Source organism: Mustela nivalis (genome assembly GCF_964662115.1).
Source record: "Mustela nivalis genome assembly, chromosome: 13".
Lineage (NCBI taxonomy): Eukaryota > Metazoa > Chordata > Mammalia > Carnivora > Mustelidae > Mustela > Mustela nivalis.
Window position 1 is genome coordinate 7,864,945 of NC_139032.1, and position 23,797 is coordinate 7,888,741.

The 23,797-nt window shown below is 45.2% G+C and overlaps 1 protein-coding gene across 2 annotated transcripts in view; it reads left to right on the forward strand.

Annotated features, from left to right (window-relative positions):
- LOC309845913 (uncharacterized protein) overlaps window positions 1–23,797 on the forward strand; it is a 120,793-nt gene that overhangs the window by 61,792 nt on the left and 35,204 nt on the right. For both annotated transcript variants that reach the window (XM_082694424.1, XM_082694425.1), the window contains exons 3-9: window positions 514–700; window positions 1,313–1,408; window positions 3,418–3,759; window positions 4,668–4,773; window positions 4,968–5,045; window positions 7,957–8,089; window positions 18,575–18,843. The gene's annotated coding sequence lies outside the window, so the exon portion shown is untranslated. The remainder of the gene's footprint in view (window positions 1–513; window positions 701–1,312; window positions 1,409–3,417; window positions 3,760–4,667; window positions 4,774–4,967; window positions 5,046–7,956; window positions 8,090–18,574; window positions 18,844–23,797) is intronic.

Consider the following 23,797-nt stretch of genomic DNA (forward strand, 5'->3'; position numbering starts at 1 on the left):
CTCTCTCTTCTTCTCTGGGAAGAGGCTTTGTGTCGAGCCCCTGGAGAAAGCAGTAGGTACATCACTTTCCTGTGGGGCTCAAGGAGATTGCCAGCCCCCAGAACAGAAATGGCTCAGTGGTGTCCAAGACACAGATAGTCCGAAGGAGTCTCTAGAACGTGAATGTGTCAGCCCAGCACGCAAGTCTTAGAATGAGTCCCTGGTGCTCACAAGAGCCACCGGCGTGATAACAAAGAACACACCACCTTCCGCTGGCCCCTGAAGCAAGGGCAGTCTTGGGAGACTGAGCCCTTAGCCTGTGGGTTCTGACTAACTCCAGATAGTGTCCGAAGCGCAAGGACTTGCAAGATACATAGGTGGTTCTAGAGACTTCGTTAGTGTGTTTGTGTGGATGGGGTCGGGGGGAGAACCCACATGTTTGGGGTCGGAAGTGTTTTGACTAAACCCAGTTCAGACCTCTTGACTTCTTCCCTGTTTTTTCCAAGGCATCATTCGAATTGCTTCTGTTCCCAGGCACCTTTCCAGACCTCTCCGTCCTTGGGTTCCCCCGGCACTTCCCACCTGGACCACAGCACTTTATCAGAACCAGCTTCGGATCGCAGGTTGGGTTAGTGTCAGCTGTTGCTTGTGAACCCGAAAGGGCTCCGTCTTGTGTGCTCACAGCACCGACCGTGAGTGTAGCCTCCCAGGCCTGGTCCAGGTGTGTTGGCGCCTGGGACATCATGGGGCTTCAGTACACACTTGTCAAACTAAATGTAAAATTCTAAAACACAGAATTATAGAGACGTGAGACAGATCCTTGGAAGAATGTTGGATTGACACGACTTTGATCCTCTCACTGCTTTTCTATGTCACCCCAACACTTTGTTTTCAAACCTTCTCAAACAAGTAAAATAGCACAAGTCGCCACATAATGACCCCCTAGCTCATATGATAGACTCGATTATATTCATGTGTCTGTGTGTATTTAGGTATTTATGACATATTTCTTGATCTATCCATCTACCCATCCATCGGTTCCATATTATTTTTTCCTCACTGCCTTTCCAACACAACCAGTGTCTGAGAGACCTTCATCTTTGGAGTAGGATCTGACTTTGGCCCTTATTATGTTGCTTAACCTGACTCTGTTTCTGTCATGGGGGTGGACAGTGCAGCCTACTTCATAGGTGGTGGTGAGGAGTAAATGGGGTAATAAAGTGTGTTCAGTACATGGTAGCAGAAGCAGAAGCATTAAGGACAGTGTGAATGTATATTCCAGCCATCAGCACTGATCAGTAATGGTTGGCGCCTCTTGCATTCTTGCTTTCAGCCCCGGCTTTAGACCCAGAAAGAATTGAAATTCACAGGAGACACTGACTCTCGGATTCTTCCTTGGATATAACCAAGAGGTCCCCGGATCTAAGAGGTGAGAGGAAGAAAATCTCGTCCTTTGTTTCCTGCCGTGCTCTTGCCATGGCCATCCCGTGCCCAGTCGTGGCCATATCCTTCCTACCCTGTGGTTTAGTCACGTTGAGTACAGAATGGTGTGACCGTGACAGCTTGGATAAAATCGGGGCCCGCTCGCAGAAATTGTTTTCTGCAGCACAGAGCTGCACGTTTGCTTTCGTGTGTGTCAGGAGAATTGTCCCGCGTGAACTGGAAAATGCCCGGTGTCGTCCTCCTCCTAAAGGGTGACAGCCTCTGTGACATAACACAACAACCTATGGAACTCTTTTAAAAATACAGGTGCCTGCTTTCCCTTGATTTGTCCCCACCCCTGAGAGTCTGAGTCCGTGGGTCTTGGGGTCATCCACTGGGATCTACAGTTTAAAAAAATCTTTACAAAGTATTTTGCTTCACAGCCAGAGCTAAGAACCACCTCTGTGCGGTCCAGTCACAGAGCTCTCCTTCATGAAGACAGAGATGGGGATGCCTGGGTGGCTCAGTCAGTTGAGCCTCTGCCTTTGGCTCAGGTCATGATCCCGGCATTGTGGGATCAAGTCCCACATCAGGCTGCTTGCTCAGTGGGAAGCCTGCTTCTCCCTCTGCCTGTTCGCCTGCAGCTCCCCCTGCTTCTGCTCTCTCTTTCTGACAGATTTTTTAAAAAATCTTTAAAACAGAAAAAAAGAGATGAAGCATGCCTTCTTTCGTGATGCAAAATCCGGGTTGACCCTCCCATTTTTGCTTTGTCTCCCACCAGCTAGGAAAGCTAGCCGAAATGAAAAGATTAGGAAGACTTCCAAAGTAGAAAAGTTGGGCATAAAGGAAAGATACGGACAGCCTCTCCTTTTGAGGAGACTCTTAAGTGGCATAAAGAAGAACTAGGAGAAGTTATCACTCAGCTACCCTAGAGCAGGTAAAGGATATAACCCAAGCCAGAAGGCAGATTGAATCACTGTATTTTACTCTCCAACACCCAGACTTCACATTCTAATATCCCAAGCATCTGTTGGCCAGGTGCCATTTGGGATTTTTATTGTTCATTTTCTATGCAGAACAGATTTTGTTATTCCTGGTGGCATTACTGGACAGTGTCCCTTGGAGTTTCAGTCAGCAGACAATTTAAGGACTATTTGAAGAAAGAATCCAATCCTTGTTGTTGTCCAAAAACCTACATTGGCTGCTTAGATCAGAAAAGTTAAGAACATCAAACCTTCAGATCGAGTGTTACTTGGTCGGAAGAAAATTCTAGAAAAAATACTGGAGTGTTTTTTAAAGAAATACTGCATTCTTGATGCTCTTGATGGCACAGACACAAATAACATGTGGGAAATGGGAACAACAGGCCAATTTGGAGTTGAAAAGTGACCCAGAGCAGTCAGATGTGAAGGAGACTGGGGTCTAACTGAATTGGTGGCATCTTTTCCTCTTTCTTAATGGCAGGTAATAGCGATGCATCTTAAAACCATTGGTGTCTTCTAGTCAGTGTAATGTGGTATCTGTGTTGGTCTGTATAAAGAATGCCAGATAGAATTCTCCTCTCCGTCGCCTCCTGAAAAACGTACGTAAAACATAAAACTCCAGCGGGGGCCCAGGGAATCACCGATCGATGTGTGTCCAACTTCCATAAAATAAGTTCTCTCCGAAAAGAGAAAGAACCAGCACCATGTATTTACACGACACTAACTCTCCTAAAGAAAGTAGTTGGTGTCACTAAGAAGGAAGTCTTACTGTTGGAGTGCAGTTTTCTGGGAGAACTCTGTAGGCGTGTGAACCGGAAACTGATGGGCAGAGCCAGGTGTGCTGTCAACAAGTCTCTCCTGTTGGAGGTACCGTGGCTCTCCGGAGTAGACCCCGCAGGACCTGTACCCCCGGGTCCTCGCTGTCGTCCACGTGCTGCCCTTGTGGTCGCTCTCCTATCAACCTCCTTTGCTCTTCTCCAGACTAACCATCTCTTTCTTCAAAGATTTACCTGTTTTTTCGTCTGTTTTCGAGGTGTCCCCATCCCCGAGTCTCTCCTCTGAAATACGCTTCGGTATGTCCACGTCCCTTCTCGGTAACATAGATCCCAGGTAGCCGCTTCACGACTGAGGACAGATGGCTGCATCAGTGACGTGCGGCGCACACCACACCGTTGCCTTGTGTCAAGCTTGGGGCTGATCTCGGTCAAGCCTTTTCTACCAAGCCGCGTCTCCGCTGTGTGGTGCTGCTGCGCATGGTTCTGTGGCATTTCTTCCTGCTCAAGTTCACGGTGTTAGAATTCAGCCCATTGTCAAACACTTGTCATCCGAAGGCATCCACGCTGCCGTATTCCTTCCGACTTCCTGCTGTCAGAAGGTAGAGTCTTGCCTTTCTGTGTCATTCTCCATGTTCTGATTCAAGACACGGCATAGGACAGTTTGCTGTGTGCCACCTCAGTTCAGTGTGACCCCGTTCACATCACGGGAGTCACTGCACATCCCAAACTGCCCCCCTCCTGTGTGATTAGATCTTGGGAGACCTCAGCAAATGCCTATCGAAACTTCACGCGTTTCATGTCGAGTCTGTTTTCTTACTCAATGCATCTAGATCTTGGACTGAAAAAAAAAAGAGGGGGAAGAAAACAGAGTTAAGTTCAATGTGACTTCTTAGTAAAGTGCCCTTCTTTGGCCCCCATGGGGACTTGGAAATGGGATGACTGACACAGACTAGGTCAGTGCTCAATGAATATTTGTTGATCTGAGCATGACTTTTTATTGTAAAACAAGCGGAAGAGCTTGCTCATGGCTCTTGCTGTGGGAAAAAAAAAAAAGCCCATTTCTCTACACCTGTCCAGGACATCTGCTTAGGGAGGTCCCACCCCCAGCTTAGGTCCACGCCGGAGTATGAATTGACTATTTGCTCATCATGTAAATATTATTGCTGAAACGAAAACATGATTGAAGCCAGAAGTGTGAACCGAATGTAAGAAGTGCCAGCTCTTTAATGTAAGCAATTAATTAGGCATCATCTTTACGTCTGGTGATAGGTCCCAGGGTGTTAATCAAATCAAATATCACCAGCTGCTGAGACAACAGGCTCGTTCAGGAAGGATTCTTTGCACTGAAGGGGAGAGGGACGTGGCACCGAAATGACTTCCTGAGCCTTCAGGAGCTGAGGACCCCTCTGGGGGACTTGTGGGGCACGTGTGGACCCGGTCTTGAGTCAGCTGATGTAGAAAGGGCTAGACAGAGCTGGGCTCACCTCCTGGTTCTGCTTCCTTCCAGCCTCGGAAAAGCACAAGATGTACCTGAGTCTTCGTTTCTTGAACCGGTGGCATCTTTTCCTCTTCCTCAATGGCAGACACCCCTACCTTATGGGGCTTTCGTGAAGGTAAGAGACCCTGCAGATGGCCCGCTGGGGCACTGCCCAGCCTGCAGGAAGGACTCAGCGAGGCAGTCGGGGTGGTAGCGATGGGGGCTGCGAGCAGTTGAATGGGTTCCAAGCCCCACGGTGCTGCCTACAGGTCTTCTTTGACCTTGGACATGCCCTTCCCATTCAGAGCTTGCTCTTCTGTCTCTGAAAAGGCAGGATTGGACCAGAAGGCGTGCCAGGGCGAAGTGCCCATCATTCCATGACGGGATAGGAATTGAGACACTTCGCTGGTAAGTGGGACGAGACACGGGCAGACTCCCCTGATAGGGGGGAGGGGTGCCTCACCACCAAGGGAGACGCTTCCCAGAGCGTTCATGTTCCTTATTCCGACCCCCCCCCGCCCCCTCCCGCCCCGCCTGCCGGGCTGTCCTCGCAGGTGGGGGCTCACCACGGAGCCATCCGTGCGGTGTACGGACACGCTCGGCACCACCACAGGGGCACCTGAAGTCAATTTTGGGAGGGATGGAGGGCCTGTATTGAACGTCTGCGAAACTTGAAATGACACTTCTTTTTCCTTGTTTTTCTTGTGGCAATCTAGTACACGGTGGGTGAGGAGAGTTAGGAACACGCAGAAGGTTCAAACTCCCGCCATTAGCGTCCTATGGATGTCCTTCCAGTCACTTCCATAGAAAACGAAAACGACTGAACATTGCCTTCCTATCTCAGAGGATCCTTTTCTCGGCGTTTCCCCCTTTCTTCCTCACGGCCGTTTTAACTTTGGCCGATTTCTGTTAATAGCGATGCCTTGGTTGTTTAGCAGAGGCCCCTGAAGTAAGATGCTGGCCTCTCAGGCGTCCGTACACAAAGCAGTCAGGGAACAGGAAGAAGATTCTAGAATTTCCAATTTTTTTTTTTAAAGATTTTATTTATTTATTTATTTGTCAGAGAGAGAGGAGCGAGAGTGAGCACAAGCAGACAGAGTGGTAGGCAGAGGCAGAGGGAGAAGCAGGCTCCCGGCTGAGCAAGGAGCCCGATGCGGGACTCGATCCCAGGACGCTGGGATCATGACCTGAGCCGAAGGCAGCCGCTTAACCAGCTGAGCCACCCAGGCGTCCCTCCGTTTATATTTTTACCTCTTTTTAAAATTGTGTGTGTGTGTGCGTGTGTGTGTTTATTTCATATCATGTAGAAATACGTCTGGAGGTCGACTCTCCCCAGCTGGGGTGGGGGAGCGGAGACACTGCTAGAGACTTAAAACGTTGTCACCTCCTGCCCTCCTTTTTTTTTTTTTTTAAAGATTTTATTTATTCATTTACCAGAGAGAGAGAGGGAGAACACAAGCAGGGAGAGAGGCAGGCAGAGGGAGAAGCAGACTCCCAGCAGGGAGCCTGACGTGGGACTCGGTCCCAGGATGCTGCGATCATGGCCTGAGTCGAAGGCAGCTGCTTCACTAACTGAGCCACCCCGGTGCCCTGACTTCCTGCCCTTCTACCTCAGGTACAGGCCTTCATGCCCAGGCTGGCAGCCTCGCGTGCGCCTGCTGGCTGCTTCCGTCTGTGATTTACGTTACAGTCCAGGCAGAATCAGAGGAAAGAATGAGGAGCAAAGGGTTTTCTCCTAGTGACACTTTGCTTTTCATTCAAGAAAGGGCATTTTCCTGCTCATGGATCAAAACAAAGAAAGTTGGCAAATGGAAAACTTCCAGGTTCTCAGCTTCTGTGCCAAAGGGTCAAGGACATAGGGAATTGGGAATTGTTGTGGGTCTAGATTATCTGTAGGGTCGATTGCAGTCCTCCCTCCAGGAAAACACATACATGTGTACACACACACACACACGTACACACATGCATGCACGCACACACACGTATACACATGCATGCGCGCACACACGTACACACATGCATGCGCGCACACACGTACACACATGCGTGCACACACATACACACACGTACACACATGCATGCACACACATACACACATGTACACACATGCATGCACACACACACACAGCTTTGCCAGGTGATTTCCGGGGATGGCAGGAGACCTGCTCTGTTAGTGTCAACCTGGGACCGAATGGATGCTCTGCTCAGCCCAAAGCCAGGGAGCATGAGCAAAGCAGCAGGAAAAGGAGCTGGAAAAGAGAAGACAAGGTGAACCTCTATGAATGGGAGCAGCAGACAGGGAAAGCAGAGTGGCTCTGGAGGTTATAAGCAGCAGGCAGGATAATAACAGTGAAAAAGAAATATAATGGCCAGGAGAAATACGAAGGAAAAAGCAGTCCTACAATGGGGAACAGGTAAACAGTCCTTTAGGTGTCTGAAGATTAAGGCTGTGCACCCCCCCGCAGGACAGAAGTCAGCTCTGCAGTGCGGGTGGGGATGGCGGAGGTGGTGGTGGAGGAGGAGGCCGTTTAGTAGAAGTTGGGCCAAGTTCTAGTAACTTCTGTAGAAACACAAGACGTGCACTAGGACTTCAAAGGAGTTCTGCAGAAGGTTTGGTAACTTAGAGATTTGAAGTCTGATATCCAGGAATATCCATCAGGATCAGCTCTGTTCTATAGAGCGCTGCCACATGGCATTACGTTAGCTGTTGCAAATCATTCCTCCTGCAGTTTACACGTTGGCAGGAACTGATCACAGTGTTCGCATGAGACGCGTTCCTGATAACCTACAACTAAGCAGCACCATGGCTAGCGGTATCCCTGAAATGATTCTATAGGACCTATGACAGGACACATCACAGACCCAAAGTCCAGTATCTTTGGACATTGTAAGTTGCAGGAGCCAAAAGTGTTTGAGAACAACACAGGTGTTTGAGCCACATGTAGTTTCCTCTAAGAAACTTGGTACCAGGGGCACCTGGGTGGCTTAGTGGGTTAAAGCCTCTGTTTTCTATTCAGATCATGATCCTGGGGTCCTGGGATCGAGCCCCACATCAGGCTCTCTGCTCAGTGGGGAGCCTGCTTCCTACCCCCCTCTCTGCCTGCCTCTCTGCCTGCCTTTCTGCCTACTTGTGATCTCAATCTCTCTGTCAAGTAAATAAATTTTAAAAATCCTTAAAAAAGAAAGAAAGAAAGAAAGAAAGAAACTTGATACCAGACAAGGGTATTACTCTAGAAAATAAGTTAAAAAAAAAAAAGAAAAAAAGAAAAGAAAAAGGAAATCATGAAGATGAAGAATTCACTGATTTTTTCCCCCCCAGAGGAAGAAATACCTGATTTCTGAAAACAGCCTATATCCCGAACAGTTTCCTGGAAATGACACTGCTGGTTAAATTTTATAAAGCATTCCAAGTGTTGATCAGCAAGTTTTGATGCTTCCAAGTGCCCAAAGAGGTAAGCCATTTAAATGAGTTTAATATTTTTATCTGTATCTGACTTGGAGGCCCACCTAACGTAAACTTTTCTGTGTGTGCCACCGACTTGATGTCTCTCTCTCATTATAAGGACACGAGCCTTAGGGGGGTTAGGATCCCACACTTCTGACTTCATTTAAAGCCACATCTTAAATATGGTGAAGGTTAGGACTCCAGTATATGAATTTTTTTGGAGGGGGAGGCACCGCTTAGTCCACTACAATTCTTTTATATCTCTCCAGCTGCATGTTTCATAGCATCTCGTAACCCTAGCAGTCCCTATACTCATCATCATGTGACCCTACTTCTGCAAGGAAGGACGGTGGGGCTGCTTATGCAGTTTAAGAAGGCAGATGTGTGCTCGTGTTAGAAAAGGTACCCATCTTCTGCAAAGCAACAAGACAAATACCTCCGTGGAAAATGGGCAAAGAAGGGAGATTGAAATTCACAGAAAGGAAAAAAAAAAAACAAAAAACAAAAACCTAAAAACACAAAAACAAAAAGCTAACAGGAACATGAAAAGATACTTAAACTCGTTGGCTGATGGAAAGATGCAAGTTAACCACATGGTATCCCTTTACATGTACTAGACTGGCAAAATCAGGATTCTGCCGAATGTTGGAGACACGGGGGCATGGGGGCCCTCACGCACTGCTGATGGGAGCGTAAAGTGGTCGAGAAATCCTGCAGGGGACTCTGGGGGTAACAGCAGCTTAGGTCCGTTATACTTCCTGACCCTGCAAGTCCACTCTTGCGTGCCTATCAAGAAGGGATTTGCCCACAGTTCATAAGGGTCCTCTATGAGGAAGGTGACAAGGCGTGTCAGCTCGCCTGGGACAGCTGCAGTGCACGGCTGCCAGAGCTAATGGCATTGCTAATAGCGCCGTTTTCACTCTCAAAACTGTTCATCCTGGGTGTAAGGGTTGTGCTCCCAGCATACGTGTGGTGGTGCTGGGAGCAGGCAGGGGGGGTGTCTGAGGCAGTCTGCGGAGTGGAGAGGCCAGATGTGTTGGGTTCGTGGTCTTTTGCAGAGAGAAGCAAGAGAGTAGATGTACCCTTAGAAAAATATATGGGTCTTTAAAACACGGGCTGAATGAAAAAGAAACAGATGGAGGTTTCTAACTATAGTTGCACACCATTAGGATTGATGCCTATAAAACTATATGTTGTATAAGAACACAGTAGCGAAGGGGCTTGCATTAAGCACATTGAAATGGTTGCCTTGGGACAGATGAGGCAGAGCAGTGAAATAAAAAGGAAGAAAGAAAGAAAATGAGAAGGGTCCTCTTAGACCAAAGATAATGCTGAACCATTGAGAAGTGTGGTTAAGTCAGGCCATAGTATCTGAAATTGAAAAGAAAGAATCCCATCAAGATAGAAAAAAGCAAAGAATTTTTTAAGCATTCCAAAAAATTAAACTATAGCTTTCTTTTTTTTAAGATTTTATTTATTTATTGGACAGACAGAGATCACAAGTAGGCAGAAAGGCAGGCAGAGAGAGAGGGGGGAAGCAGACTCCCTGCTGAGCAGAGCCTGATGCAGGGCTCGATCCCAGGACCCTGAGATCATGAGTTGAGCCGAAGGCAGAGGCTTAATCCACTGAGCCACCCAGGTGCCCCAAACTATAGCTTTCTTGAGAAATTGGTGTTTGTTTATTGGTTTGCTTCTTTAGGCTCTAAAAGACCATTAAATCTGCTTAGTAAGTATCTTAAGTAGGGGCCCCTGGGGAGCCCAGTCAGCTAAGCATCTGACCCTTGATCTCAGCTCAGGTCTTGATCTCAGGGTTGTGAGTTCAATCCCTGTGTTGGGCTCCATGCTGTGGTGAAGACTACTTAGGAAAAAAATTTAAAAAGTGTCTTAAATAAGAAAAAAAATTAACATGAGAATCACTGAGTAAAGAAGGCAGAATACAGAGTATATAGAACTAGAAAAGATAAAACAAAATCAGGTGTGAAGTTATCTAAAATTCACACCAAAAGATCCTATAGATTTTCCAGAACTATTCCAAGTGCTAAGAAGCAGCCCAGTTGTTCCCCCATTCTGAGATCAGAGAGAAAATTCTCCCTTGGGCTCTCATAAGGAGGGCATTGTGTAATGAAACAGTAACCTAGAAAACTCATCGTTACAGAAAAACTCATTCCAAAGCCATGTTGAATACCTAAATGCTAATTTACTCTAACAGGGTTTGGGCTTCTTGGATTTCTGCCAGATAACTAGGTTTCAGTTCCGGGATACTTGAGGAAATGTTCCTGTGAATGCAGTAAACCTTTGTGGCCCATAGACATTTGGGCTTTTCTACTTGGTTATGAAACACAGGGCTATAAATTTCTGGTCATTATGGTATCTGCTAATGAAAGGGGGAAAAAAAAAAAGGAAAGTGTTTTTCTTCCAGATTCCACAAGCGCCATTTTGCCTTTCTGCCCCTGAGAAGGGGGCAGGAGACAAAGAGAAAATGTTTTCCTCTGTATCTTCCTGAAGCAACTTTCACAGCAATTAAATTTTTATTGACTAAAAACCAAACATAGTAGTTACTATAGTGGCTACAGGAAGTTAAGTCTATTATGTGGAAACAGGTGCCACCAGCAGATTGAGGCCAGTGAGAAGCAGTGCGTCATGGAAGGGTTTAGGGGCAGGTGTCTGCAGAAAGAGTCCACTCGGAGAGGTGACCTCCACATGGACCTTTAGGGTGTGTGGGAGAGAGTGTGTGGGTAGGGGAGCCCAAGAGACAAGCTGGTGTTTGGTGCACTGTGGATTTGGAGCAAGTAGAGTTCATCAGATTCTTTGGGAGCCTGATTGAAATAACCCCTGAGCACTGTCCAGGTGTATTGGATTTTATTTTTATCAAGTGAACTCTGCTTATTAATTCAGTTTTTAAGAGCCCGAGAGAGGGAGGGATGGAAGGTTGATGCCAAAATAGTGGTAATTACTACCTTTCCTGTACCCTGTATGTGACTTGGGAACTCATCTTGTCAATACCTAGAGACTCTTTCTTAACCTCTGAATATAGGCCTGTAGGCTGGCTTGTGACTTGTGCCCACAGAATGTGCTGGAAGCCATGACGTGCCATTTCTAAGCGTAGGTTCTCAAGAGGCTTTAAATACTTCTTTCTCTCACCTTCTCTGTCTGTCTGTCTGAACGTTGCACAGCTACGATGGAAACACATCCAGGCCAACTTGTTCAATGATGAGAAGAAACAAGGCCCGTTTACTCTTAGCGCTCGGGCTGATTGTCGGACTATGCTAGCCCTGTGTTAGATCAGCCAGCACGTGTGGCCCAAGTACCAGGGGAGCACAACGGCTGGAGGAAGTCCAGGAGAGAGCAGCTGAGCCTCTCCCAGGGCAGCAGAAGCGCCCTGCTACCCTAGATCTGTGAGCAAAATCCCATGCTAATTGTCTGAAGTCTTTGAGTTTGGACATGGTTGTTAGGCAGCAATAGCTAACTGATACAGGATGGTTCCCGCCAACCGTATTATAATTAATAGGAAAAAAACTTTTCCTGTGGCCATAAATAAAAGAATACAAATGCAAATATTACAAAGAAAAACAATAACCACACCTTGACATTCTGGTATGTGTTTTAGGGTCTTCTAAACCAGTGAGCATGGACTCCCCTGAGAGCCTGAGTCGCTGTGAGGAAGTAGACAAACTGTAGTTCCTAGACTTGCAAAATGGAGCATCAGACCCTAGACAACTGGTTTTTAAAACACTCCCGCCTGGGATTCCCAGCATGACTGTGAGGAGACGGCCAGATGTCTGTCTTAGGAATAAAGTCTCTGAAATTTAAGCCCCATTTTCCCCATCTCCTTCTACTTTACATGACAGAGGGTTGTTTTTCTCTTCAAATATCTTTAATTACTCTTAAATTGCATTGCACCTGCTCCTGTGAATTCTCCAGCAGCTCCTTTCTTGGGGCAGTGTTTTCCACTCCGCTGGTTCATGTCTCATCGCCTCTCCTCAGGGAAAGGAAGCAGGGATGTGCACAGAAACACTTGTCACAAGCAAAGCTGGAAAACAGCAACTTTTAATTGGGTTCTACGGTGGTTTCTGTGGCCACTTCTGACCCCTGACATTTTCTTTTCTTTGAGTTTTGTCATCAGTTGTATTGTGAGCAGTTTGGTTGGGCTTCATGTTTGCAGCAGGAAGGAGAGGCACAGGGAGACTGACCCCTCTCTCCTGTGAAGCCCCAGCATCTGTTACACGGTGGCTGAGTCTCATTATTGCTGCCGCCGCTGGGCTGCCAGGTCTTTCGAGAGCTGGCGGGAGGGCTCTGGGATTCACTAATGACTCCTGGAGAGGTGCCCGAGGAGGGTTACCGTCCTGGGGAGGCCATTGTGAAAACGTGCCTGTCTGTGTCCTGCAGGAAATGAAAGAATCCTTTCCTTTCAGCACGGCTAAAGGAGGCAGTACCAGAAGTCTTAGGACCTCTGTACAAGAAAATTAGGTTTCAGTTTATAAAATACCTAGGAACTTTGGAGATCTTCACACTCTTTCTCCTTTTCAGAAATTAAAGAATTAGAGCAGTGTGGTATGATGATGTTTGAGATGGGGCTGGAGTGCTGGTTTCGACGTGTACTTGGGTTTCCTGGCTCTGCTGTGTGAACTGTATGCTTCGTGCCCTGTTACTTTAGTTCTCGGAGACTTCACTTCCTACCTATGAAGTGAGAGTGATATTAAATTTGTCATAAATATGAAATGTGTATAATGCCTAGCAAGCTTGGAGCATAAATGTAGTTGGTAAATGTAGTTCATTTGTGCTTCCTCTCTTCCCACATCTCCTGAGTTTTAGCTTTTGGTCTCCTTGTTTTCTTGCTTGTGTGTGTGTGTGTGTGTGTGTGTGTGTGTGTATGTATAAATATAAATATGTGTGTGTGTGTGTGTGTGTGTGTGTGTGTGTGTGTAAACTTTTTTTTCGAAAAAGGATGTGTTTTTGGAAAACAAGGCATTGATACAAAAATCTTGAAACTATACTTTTTACCTAATAATCTCACTTATGTAAATGTGTACTGAGACAATGGACCCAATTTTTTGAAGTACAAAGGTATATAGTCATAAAGAGATCCTATTTTTGCTTCAAAAATATGTCCTTCCTGGTCATTTTCCTGTTTACCGTATTCTTAAAAAAGGCACCGTCTTCACACTCTTTTTTTTTTTAAGTCATTTGTGCTATTCATTACTTATTCTCATTATTGTTTCCATGCAGTCAGTAAATTCCTATCCCTTCCCCAAATCATTAAAAAAGAGACTAGAACTAATCCCCCATGGGCTCAACATGAATCACTTCCTTCTAAAAAAAGATTGTCAAATAGACCTATTTCTTTAGTCTAAGCAGCTAGTTTCCAGGTGAAGCAAAACTCTGGATTATAACCCATCTTACATGTTTATGCATCTATTGGGAGATATTTCATAATAATAAACTATGTCAGCTCCTCATACTATTTGGATTTAAATGGTCTAAAAGTACTAAGAAAACAGCCCAGGGGCGCCTGGGTGGCTCAGTGGATTGGGCTGCTGCCTTCGGCTCAGGTCATGATCTCAGTGTCCTGGGATCAAGCCCCGCATCAGGCTCTTTGCTCAGTGGGGAACCTACTTCTCTCTCTCTCTCTGCCTGACTCTCTGCCTACTTGTGATCTCTCTCTCTATGTCAAATAAATAAATAAAATCTTAAAAAAAAAAAAAAAAGAAAACAGTCTAGAAAGCATTCAAAATAAAGAAAAGGGAATTCATCTTGACTAGTCACTTGCTGCTTCCTCATCCCAATGCTGGGGTTTTCTAAGAAATTGCTTTGATAAAAACAAACAAACAACAAAAACCCCTGCCAGTAAGCATTTTAATCCTCCATTTCCTGAAAAGGAAATTCAGCTCCAGAATTTCAAAGGGCTTGCCTACAGACCAAGAATTTGAAAGAAGAGTTGCTGGACTTTAAAATCCATGCTCTTCCTTCTATTCCCACCTGCCTTCAAGGCAGTTGATTCTTACATTGGCTATACATTGTACTCATTTGGAAAGCTTAAAAAAAAAAGAAGAAGAAGAAGAAGAAGAAGACCCAACACAATACTGGAAAAAAAAAAAAAAAACAAGATTGGAAGACTCATACTACCAAATTTCAAGACTCAAGTCATCAAGACTTTAGTAATCAAGACTGTGTTCATTGGTGAGACAGAAGACACACAGATCAGTGGAACAGAATAGAGAACCCAGAAAAGACCCAGACAAATACAGTCAACTGATCTTTGACAAAAGAGCAAAGGCAATGCCATGGAGAAAGCTTTTCAACAAGTCGTACCAGAACAATCGGAGTCCTTACATAAAATAAAATTTTAAAAATGAACCTAGTCCCGGACCTTACACTTCTAAAAAAATGAACTCAAAATGGATCATAGACCTGAATGTAATATACAAAACACTTAAACTGTTAGACTAAGACATAGGAGAAAAGCTATGTGACCTTGAGTTTGAGGATGAGTTGGTAAGTATATGAAACAAATCATGATTTATTAAAGAAAAATTGAGAATTCAGACATTGTTAAAATTAAAAACTTCTGTTGTCTAAACCCTGGAAAGAGAACCAAGGGACAAGCCACAGACTGGGAGAAAATATTTCCAAAACACATATCCAATAATCGAAAATATAAAAACAACTCCTAAAACTTAATAAGAAAACAATCAGATTTTTGAATGAGCAAAAGATCTGAACAGATGCTTCACCAAAATGCTTCACCAAAGAAGATATACAGATGGAAAATTGTGGCATGTAAAGAGATACTCAACAGCATTTGTCATGAGGGAATTACAAGTTAAAACAGTAATTGATCAAGTTTTAGAATATAAGTGAGGTTCGTTGGGGTGGAGGCTGGAGCCGACGACCAAGAAAGAATTCTTGAGACATCTTTGGTGCAAAATGGTGGTTTATTAAAGCACAGGGACAGGACCTGTGGGCAGATAGAGCTGCTGCCCCAGGGTTGTGAGGGGTGGTAGGTTCTGTGTGATGAGGTTGGGGAGGTAAGGCAAGGGAGGTTTCAATAGAACTTTCATATGCTTAAGAGGACCTTTAAGATATTGGATACCAATGACCTTGCCATTGTCAAGGTCTTTTTTTCCCTTCTTAGCAAGGTATTAACATTAAGATAGGTGGGAGATTCCTAAAGAATGTCACATATGTCCCACCCAGGAGTGGGGGTGGGGGAAGGTTGCAGGGTGTCAGCTTTTGTCCTCAGCCAGCCTTCTGTTCCCTCATCAGTAATGAAATAACACTACATGTCTATTATAGTGGCTAAAATTTAAAAACAGGTATCAGTTAGCTAAAGCTATGGAGCAACAAAGTAGTCTCGCTCATTGCTGGTAGGAATGCCAAATAGTATAGACACTTTGAAAGATACTTTGGTACTTTCTTACAAAGATAGGTGTAGTCTTACTATATCATTCAGTTATTGAACTACTACTACATATTTACTGTTTTGGAAACTTATATTCATACAAAAAAAAAACCCTACATAGGAATATTTATAGCAACAATATTTATGATTTCCCAAACTAGAAGCAACCAAGAGGTCCTTCAATAGGTGTATAGATAAGTAAGCTCTGGTACACATCTACATAATGGGAGATATTAAGTTGTTAAGTGAAAGAACCCAGTAGGAAAAGGTTGTGTATTTTATGACTCAGATTACATGATGTTCATGAAAAGGCAAAACTACAGAAATGGTAGAAAGATCAGTGGTTTCCAGGGGCTCAGGGAAAGGGTTGATTAAGTGAAGCACAGAAAATTATTTAAGACAGTAGAACTATTCTGTATGATAACTATAATGGCAGATATATTATGCATTTGTCAAAACCTATAGAACTTTACAGGACAAAGAGCAAACTTGATGCAAATTTTTTTAAACATTTTATTTTATTCGACAGAGAGATCACAAGTAGGCAGAGAGGCAGGCGTGGGGTGGGGCGGGAAGCAGGCTCCCTGCCATGCAGAGAGCCCCATGCAGGACTCGATCCCACAACCCTGAGATCATGAACTGAACTGTAGGCAGAGGCTCAACCCACTGAGCCACCCAGGTGCCCCAAACTTGACACAGATTTAAAAAGTTATTTAGTAGGTCAGGATCCCAGGATGAAATGCAGAATTGTGACAAAACAATGTAACTGTATTGCAAATGTATTGAACAACCTCACTGAAGGTATGGAGGAGAAAATGTACTGACCTAAGTAACCTTGGAAATGAGTGGGGTCTGTAAGACTAGAGGCAGAAAGAACTGTACATAAGCATGCTGTAGTTGATAAACTTGTTTCCTGTGAGGGTACAGGTTAATAATTATGATACCACTATGCATGCATACTGTAAGTCACAGTTAAGTAAATGTATAGACAATGGTGGGAGCCAAGTTTCTCACTGTTGGAGTGGGATGTTATAGAAAAGAAGAGAGGCTAGAAACATCCAAGTGATAATTGGATTAGAGTTGGAGATGTCAATATGGACTCATATTAGCATAATATAGATACAAATAGTTACATACAGAAGTGCTTACAGGTATGTGTCTATGCATAGGTTAGTATGCACACATATAATTTCCTTGTTCTGTTGACAGAAAGACTCTAGAAGCAATGTCACCCCTGTAGCAGTGAGCACACCTAGCACCCAGATCTTGGTTTCTAATATCCTTCTCCAACCGAAGGAACCAGAACTTGGATAAATGACCGATTCTAGGACTAGGGCAGGAAATACCTAAGATGAGCATGGAGCATCTTATGAGGCCCAGAAGTAAGAAGGTGCTCAAAAAAACACCACCACTACCAAAAAGAGACACAGGGCCAACTAAAAGAACTCCTAATAGCCAGAGCTGGAATGCTGAAACAGCACGAATAAATTAGTAGTAGATTGAAACTCAAAGTAGAAAATAAATGTATCTATATGATATAAATAATTGGAGGAAAATAGACACATTTGCTGTATCGAAGAATTCTAAAAATTTCATGTAGATCCTAAGCCCCAAGGAAATGGAATATAACCCTGCATTCCGTAAGTGTGGGTTGTGCAAGGTGACTTCCTTCGGAAGAGTCCAGTAAGATCAAAAGGAAAAAAGCCTAACATTGTCCTGGAGAAACCTGACAAACACTGTCTTAGCCAAATGATTAGGGTCAACTTCACTACTGTCAAGTCATGTTAACATATGTGTCCTTGATCTGACGTGATAAGAATGGCTTCCTCTCATGGTCTTCTTCCCAAAAGCACATAACCCCAGTCTGATCATGAAAAAAACATCCGACCAATCCCAGCTGAGGGGCACACTACAAAATATGTGGCCAGTACTCCCCAAAGCCATTAAGGTAATCGAAACCAAGGAAAGTCTATGAAACGCTTGCAGCCCAGAAGAGCCTCGGAAGACGGGGATCCTGGATACAGAAAGCAAATTAGGGGAACACTGAGGAAATATGAATGAAGTATGGATTTTCATTAATAATAATGTAGCAATATTAGCTCCTTAGGGCCGCCCCTGGTCTGCTTAGTCGGTTAGGCATCCGACTCTTGACTTTGGCTCAGGTCATGATCTCTGGGTCGTGGGATCGGGCCCTGGGGCCCGTTGTGTGCTCAGTGGGGGTCTGCTGAAGAGTATCTCTTCCTCTGCCTCTCATCCCACTCATGTGCACCATCTTGATCTCTCTCTCTCTTTCTCCCTCTCTCTTTCTCAAATAAATAAATCTTTAAGAAATATGAGCGCATTCATTGTAACAAATGTGCCATACTCCTATAAAATGTTCATAATAGGGGGAAAGGGGAGTGGGGTATATGGGGAACGTCTGTAGTCTCTCTGCAGTTTTTTCCATAAACCTCAAGCGCTTCTAAAATCAAACATTTATTTAAAAGTATTTGTAATGCCTGGTGCTACCCTCAGATTCTGATTTCCTCTGGGTTGTGGCCCAACCCCGAAGACCTTAGAGAGCCGCCTCGGTGATTCCCATGTGCCTCCTGCAGAGGACCCTAAAGGAAGGGCAGATGTTCCCTTCTCCTCTCTTGTCTAATTACAGCCAATGCTCCGACCTTGTCCTTGGTTAAACAGCAGCATGACCTAAAGATTTTGGTGGTTTGACTGCCGCAGCTCTTTAAACGTACAGCCAGAGCTGCGGAATTTGGAAAGTGATATTTTTCATTAAATAAAAATTCTTCTCCAGGAGGCTTCAAGGACCGTAAACAGCCAAGGAAAGAATGAAGGGCAGACGGTACCAGGCGCGCCATCTGTCCTAATCCGTGCTCAGCGGGGGAACCTTTCCTGCTGCTCCGCTGGGCCTCGTGTACATGGAAGTGAGACATCCCTGAGGTTTTCGGTGCAGCGGGTTTGGCGGTGCTGGGGTGGTAGGCGCATTCTCCAGGGTCTGCTTGAGACCCACGACGTAAAAGCACCACGAGGTGGGGAGGGCCGGTTCAAGGCTCAGGAGCGGTGAACTGCAGCCAGCCTTGTGTTTTTCTCTTGCAGGAAATCCTGCAGCAGAGGTTCCTGGGGGGATCCCATCGGATGCAGGAGCTCACTGGCTCCTCCAGTCAGGGACTTGATGCTCTTGGCCTCGGCGCTCTTGACCCCAGCACCCAGACCAGCCTCTGTGAAGAGACAGAGCCCGTGATGCGACCTGTCCTCACACACAGACAATCGTGGTGCCTATTGGACATAGCGAGGCTGTATTTTCTAGACTTGCTCTGTTTGCTGAAAACCCGAAGAAGCCAGGAAATTGCTTCCTGGGCCTGAAGGTATGAGGAAGAGTAATTCCCCCCCCATCATTTTCTTTCTCAGAAGACAGAAATAGTTCTTAGTCGAAATTTCTGCTTTTTAAAAAGCCTGTAAATATTTATTTTTAATTTTTATAGTTGATTTTATTTATTATATTTTCTACATGACCATATTAATGTATATTAATGATATATCAGATAATATAGACTATTATATATTAATATATAATTAATATTTAATCTACAATACACTAATGATATAATTAATACATAATTAATTATATAAATAAGTATATATAATTATTTTAATAAGTAATTAATTTAAAACCTGTAAAATATTAAGCAACCAGAAAATATTTATTGTTCCTACACATAGTTCCTACACTGTGGTAGGCACTGAGGGGGGCATCTGTAAAGCTAAAAATTAATCATAGCCTTTTATTCTTTCATCTAAGTAATGCGTGAGTGTCTATCGAGTAACACACATCTGGGCACTAGAGATGAAAACTCAGATCGGCTTCCTTTCTTAGGTAGGGTGTAGTTCAAGAACTTATGGTCTAGGATGGGGTTCCCAGTTGGAGGTGATTTTCTCCCCAGGGGACACGGGACAGTGTCTGGAGGACAGCTGGTCGGCACTGCTGGGATGGTTGGGAGGTGCTCCTGACATTGAAGGAGTAGAGACCAGGGATCCTAGGGAACATCTTCCAAAGCACAGGACAGCCTCCAACAACACAGAATTATAGGCCCCAGAATGTCCCTAGTGCCAAGGTTGACAGTCCATGCAAACCCAGTGGGCCCTTCCTTAAACTGGGAGCCCACTCTCCAGATGTCAGTTAACAAAGCAAACCGTAAAGCCACCTCCTTGCCCTTTCTTGGCCAGGAGGGGCTGGAACAGGGCGGGACCCCAGCTGAAGAGAGAGGACATGTTACCACCTGCCATCCATGCAGGGTACAGTGGCACTGGTCGGAGGACAGTCGGCGTTCTTCTTTTGGTTCCCAGAATGGTAACTAGGATATCCCAGGACAGAGGGCACGTCCAGTTAACTCAGGCTGCTCCACAGATGACCTGAGCCTTCTCCTTTTTATTAAGAGCAGCCGAGTCTCTACAGTCAGCTGCTGATACACAGGCGTCTCAGCAAATACAGCTGATCTTTGAACTGCAGGGGTCAGAACGGCGCGGGTTGACTTGCACGTGGGTGTTTTTCAACAACTACAGTTAAGTACTGTGAATGTATTTTCTCTTCCTTTGGATTTTCTTAAGGGCATGCTCTTTTCTCTAGCTTTATTGTAAGAATGCAGTATATAAGATGTATGACATACAAAATGTGTGTTAATTGACTTTCAGTGATCACTAAGGCTCTGTTTACTAGTAAAGTTTTGGGAAACTCAGAAGTCGTTCAAGGACTTTTGACAGTGTGGAAGCTCAGCCCTCCTAACTTCTGAGTTGGTCAAGGGTCGACTGTGATATTATTGAAAGTCAATGGCACTTTTAAAATTTAAACATTGCATTTGCTCCTCGGTTGAAACTACTATAAAACTTTTGTATTGTCTTATCATATGTATGACTTACAAGTTTAAATTTTTACAAGTGGCCTTGCAACCATGCTGCTCAATATAGCCCCTGGCCACATGTGGCTTTTTAAACGTAAATTAGTTGAGTTGAAAGAAAATTTAAAATGTATTCCACCACCACACCGATCACATGGAAAGTGCTCACTAGCCGCACGTGCCTATTGGCTGCTGAACTGGACAGCGTGAACATTTTTTTTTTTTTAAAGATTTTATTTATTTGTCAGAGAGAGAGGGAGAGAGAGCGAATACAGGCGGACAGAATGGCAGGCAGAGGCAGAGGGAGAAGCAGGCTCCCTGCCGAGCAAGGAGCCCGATGCGGGACTCGATCCCAGGACGCTGGGATCATGACCTGAGCCGAAGGCAGCTGCTTAACCAACTGAGCCACCCAGGCGTCCCTTTTTTTCTTTTTTTTAAAGATTTTATTTTATTTACTTATTTGACAGAAGGAAAGAGATCACAAGTAGGCAGAGCAGCAGGCAGAGAGAGGAGGAAGCAGGCTCTTCTAAGAGCTAAGCAGAGAGCCCGATGTAGGGCTTGATTCCAGGACCCTGAGAGGCTGGGCTGAAGGCAGAGGCTTTAACCCAGTGACCCACCCAGGTGCCCCCAGCATGAACATATCTATCATCACAGAGAGTTCTATTGGACAACACTGCCTTACAAGCCATTTCTAAGGAGGCTTGCCAGCATGTGCGGTTATTGCTAGAACAGGCTTGTTTTCTAGCCGCTGAGACCCCAGGGCAAGCACTTTGCATCATGTCGTTATCATTGTCTGTTGGAAAGACCCGTTTTGCTGGGAGGGACCATCTTTTGTCAGACCTGCAGTTCTGTGAAGGGTTTAGGTCATGGATGTTGTGTAATATATCAGATGATTGAAACTGATTTTCCAGGAGGTGTAACAGTGTAAAATTCGAGTAGCTAACCTCTATAAGGCATTTCTGATCTAAGTCAAGTGTGCATTGTTAAATATTAATTCCATTAAGGTATGTCAGCAGGGAATTAAGATATGTGACCCAAATAGATTTCTTTCTAGTAATTGAGTATGATAGAGAACTGGTGCTCCGTGGATCTTAACCGGGGAGAAGTCAGGAAGAAGGGAAGAGGGAGGAACAGAACGAGCAGGGAGCTCCTGCACAATGCGTGGGTTACTCCCACGGTGGGGCAGGCGGGTGGGTACGGAAGGGCTTGCCCATGTCTGTTTTGAAAATATTTCCCCCGTAAGTCCGCTGTACCCAGTCCAGGGGAGTATTGTTTAGAGATAGTGAAAGAAAAATGATTAATGTGCCTCTTTTCCACTGTATGTTGGGTGTGGGTAACCTTAAAGACATCTGGGCTCCTCCTCTAGGTAGAATTCCGTGCTCTTTGGGTGGGCCCAGATTTCACTGTCCCTCTTTCAGAACACCCACTGGTTGTTTCCAGCAAACCCTCCCCCTAGGTCGCTTAGGATCAGCTGGTTTAGAACCCCTGCCTCAGGTACTTCCTTCCAGTATCTGTGTCTGTCTCGGGCGAGCTTGCGCAGGCTGTCTATCACAACCCCTTCTTGGATGTATTTTCTTATCAGTGCCTGAAGTGATGATGTGGTCTGCTGCTGATCAAACAGGGGTCACATGTCCCTGGGACATGGTGGCCAGAGAGGACACTCAGGTAAGGAAACTGAGGAGCCCCATTTGTAGTTTGTGCTCAGGTTACAGGGTGTACTTTGAGGGGAAGGTGGGCCATGGGTGTCTGAGCAGGGCTAGAAGTCCTCTCTAAGAGGCCTTCATCAAGCCCTTGGGCAACTGTTTTGGTTGAGATTTCAGTCTGGCCCTGGAGTTTGGGTCGTGCTTGTTAAGATCAGAAGGCTGTTCCTAACTGGAGAGACGCCTAGGCATCCATGAGATGGAGAGCCCACTCTGCTGGTGGATAGAACACTTCAACACCCTTATCCCAACCCTCGTTCTCTGGAAGTTCACACCATGTTGTCAAGGCATATTGGGCCTGAATGGACCTGTCTGTTTTTCACTTTTGTTTTTTCTGTTAATGCTTTTAACATAGCTCTAGTCCATTCCACATTCTCTTTATCCTTGGTTTCAGGTTTTCCCTTGGCAGAAATTCTGTTTTCCCTACGATATGTAAAATGCTGATCACTTGGGATCTTAAAAGCATAAGGTGGGACTCATATCATTGGGAAACTCTCCAGAGTATAAAGTCCTTTCAGTGGCATGTTGCACAACATATGACATAAGCAAAAAATGTTCTAGCATCCCCAGCAAATGTCCAACCCTAGCTTCCCGCGCCTCTTCAGGGCAGCAGAATATGTTGGTTGTGAAGGTAAAAAAAAAAAGGTATGAAAACAAGGAGACTGGAACAGATTATAAATCAGTGGGTTTGATTCCGTCTCTGAGAAGACTTGGTGAATGTTTCTCCATGGGGTCTCCCAGGACTTGGGATGTCATGGGTGTGAAATGGCCTAAGATTCTGGAGACCTGTCTGGGTTTGTCTTTCCTAGGGAACCCAAAAAAAGGAGAAGGAGAATCTTAAGGCCATGTTTAGTTTTGGCTTAAAAAATTCAGTAATCCCAAGGAAGCGAAGAAGGAAGATCCCAAGATCCCCAAGATCCCAAGGGATCTTCCCAAGGGAGCGAGGGAAGGTAAGGGGTCAGAGGGAGGAGGGGGGAGGGGAGGGAAGACTGACTCTAGAACGGCTTGCTGGGACTGCGTCATTCATTAGCAAATATAACTATCTGTCCTGCGCCGGACACTGTGGTAAGATGTGGCTGTGTGACATGATAAAATATGTATGTGGTATTTGTCCCCAGTCCTGGCTGGCACAGAGCTCCTAAAATCTTTGCGATTTTAAGAGTATTAAGAATGTCTTTTGTACACTAATGAGGTGACTGAACACAGGTCCTCAGATCGCTTCAGGACAGGGTGGTTGACAAGGAACCGATCATGGGAGAGGGCTAGACCAATGGGCCTGGCCTTCAACAGCCAGGGAGGAGAGAGGAGCCAGAGATTGAATTCCATCATCAGCGGCCAGTGATTCAGTAATGGGTTAGGCATGAAGCTTCCAGAATGCTCTGAAACAATGAGGCTAATGGAGCTTTCAGGTTGGTCAAGACGTTGATGTGCTGAGAGGGCCACACACTCAGCGGGTTAGAAGCTGTGGATATCACCCCCGATCCGTCGCTCCGTACACTGCCCTGGGAACCTCTTCCATTTGGCTGTTGCTGAGTGGTAGCCTTTCTGTTGAAACTGTAACAGAGACTAGAGTGGTTTCATGAGTGGTTCTAGCGAGTTACTGAACCTGAGTGGGAGTCACAGGGACCTCCCAAGTCTGTGGTCAGTTGGACAGATGCTTAGGTTTCCTGGGGACCCCATTTGTGGCTGATGTCTAAAGTGGGGGCCTCTTGTGGGACTGAGCCCTT